Genomic DNA, 2,500 nt, shown 5'->3' with positions numbered 1-2,500 from the left:
CAGAGGCATTTGCAGCAGAAAGGCACGTGCACTCAAAAATTTTAATATTTTTCACGCATAGACCCCGTCAAACGCTAGAAGTTGGCGGGGATGTCTCTCTTGTGGCTCACGGGGCTGTTAGGGTCGCACAGAAATGCCTCGGAATGGGAAAACGGGTCATTTTTGTGTGGCCACATTGCATAGGAACGGCATGAAACTTCCAGAGGCATTTGCAGCAGGAATGCATGTGCACTCAAAAACGTCTATATTTTTCACGGATAGACCCCGTGAAACGCTATAAATTGGCGGGGATGTCTCTCTTGTGGCTCACGGGCGCTGTTAGTTAGGGTCGCACAGAAATCCCTCGGAATGGGAAAAGGGGTCATTTTCGTGTTGCCACATTGCGTACGAACGGCATGAAACTTCCAGAGGCATCTGCAGCAGAAATGCATGTGCACTCAAAAACGTCTATATTTTTCACGGATAGACCCCGTGAAACGCTAGAAATTGGCGGGGATGTGTCTCTTGTGGCTCACGGGGCTGTTAGGGTCGCACAGAAATCCCTCGGAATGGGAAAACGGGTCATTTTCGTGTTGCCACAATTGGCATACGAACGGCATGAAACTTCCAGAGGCATTTGCAGCAGAAATGCATGTGCACTCAAAAACGTGAATATTTTTTCACGGATAGACCCCGTCAAACGCTCGAATTTGGCGGGGATGTTTCTCTTGTGGGTCACGGGGCTGTTCGGCTCGCACAGAACTCCCTTGGTCCACCTGATTCGTGCATACAGGCAGCAACTAAAACTCTGTAAACCTGCTGTGAGGACATCTAAACAGTGGACCAGTGAGGCTGTGGAAGATTTGCGGGCGTGCTTAGACTGTACTGACTGGGATATGTTCACGACTGCTACCAATAGTCTGGATGAACTCACAGAGGCTGTGTACATCAGCTTCTGTGAGGACTGCTGTATCCCAACACGTACCAGGGTGAACTTTAACAACAACAAGCCCTGGTTCTCAGCAAAGCTCAAAAGGTTGAGGTTGGAGAAGGAGGAAGCGTTTAGGAGTGGGGATAGAGACAGATTCAAGGAGTCGAAGAACAGGTTTAGCAAAGCGGTGAGAGAGGCTAAACGACTGTACTCAGAGACACTAAAACACCAGTTCTCTACTAACGACGCTGCTTCTGTCTGCCAAAGGGCTCAGGCACATCACCAACTACAAACCCAGAGCGCCCCACACCACTAACGACTCCCGCCTAGCCAACGACCTGAACGAGTTCTACCGTAGATTTGAAAGACAATTGGACTGTCCTGAACCACCCCTTCCCACCCAAGAGGCCCCATCCCCCACCCATACTACAGAAACGACTCTCTCCTTTCAGGAGGGAGAAGTTAATGGGCTTTTCAAGAGGCAGAATCCACGCAAAGCAGCCGGGCCGGACTCTGTCTCTCCAGCCACCCTCAGGCACTGCGCTGACCAGCTGTCTCCGGTGTTCACCAACATCTTTAACACCTCCCTGGAGACATGCCATGTACCAGCCTGTCTCAAGTCCTCCACCATCATCGCTGTGCCCAAAAAGCTAAGGCCAACAGGACTAAATGATTACAGACCGGTCGCCCTTACATCTGTGGTAATGAAGTCTTTTGAGCGCCTGCTCCTGGCACACCTCAAAGCCATCACAGACCCTCTCCTGGACCCCCTTCAGTTTGCCTACAGAGCCAACAGGTCTGTGGACGACGCAGTTAACATGGCCCTCCACTTCACCCTACAGCATGTGGACGCCCCAGCATCCTACGCCAGGATCCTGTTTGTGGACTTCAGCTCTGCCTTCAACACCATCATCCCTGCCCTGCTTCAGGACAAGCTCTTCCAGCTGAACGTGCCCTACTCCACCTGCAGGTGGATCACAGACTTCCTCTCTGACAGGAAGCAGTGCGTTAAGCCGGGAACAGAAGTCTCTGACTCCAGGTCCATCAGCACGGGAACTCCTCAGGGCTGCGTCCTTTGCCCACTGCTCTTCTCCCTGTATACCAACAGCTGCGCCTCCAATCATCTGTCCGTCAAACTCTTGAAGTTTGTCGGACGACACCACCCTCATTGGGCTGATCTCTGGTGGGGATGAGTCTGACTATAGGTGGGAAGCTGACAACCTGGTGACCTGGTGTAGCCAGAACAACTTAGAGCTAAATGCTCTAAGGACAGTTGAGATGGTTGTGGACTTCAGGAAGAATACAGCCCCACTCACCGCCATCACCCTGTTAGACTCCGCAGTCAAAATTGTGGAGTCCTTCCGCTTCCTGGGCACTATTCTCTGCCGGGACCTCAAGTGGGAACTGAACATCAGCTCCCTCGCCAAGAGAGCTCAACAGAGGATGTACTTTCGACGGCAGCTGAAGAAATGCAACCTGCCAAAGACAATGATGGTGCAATTCTATACAGCGATCATTGAATCCATCCTCACCTCCTCCATAACCGTCTGGTACGCTGCTGCCACTGCCAAGGACAAGAGCAGACTGCAG

This window comes from Petromyzon marinus, unplaced genomic scaffold (assembly GCF_048934315.1).
Source record: "Petromyzon marinus isolate PM22_M1 ecotype Great Lakes invasive population unplaced genomic scaffold, UKy_Petmar_22M1.pri1.0 PM_G_Scaffold_8, whole genome shotgun sequence".
Lineage (NCBI taxonomy): Eukaryota > Metazoa > Chordata > Hyperoartia > Petromyzontiformes > Petromyzontidae > Petromyzon > Petromyzon marinus.
Note: the sequence above shows the minus strand (reverse complement) of the source record.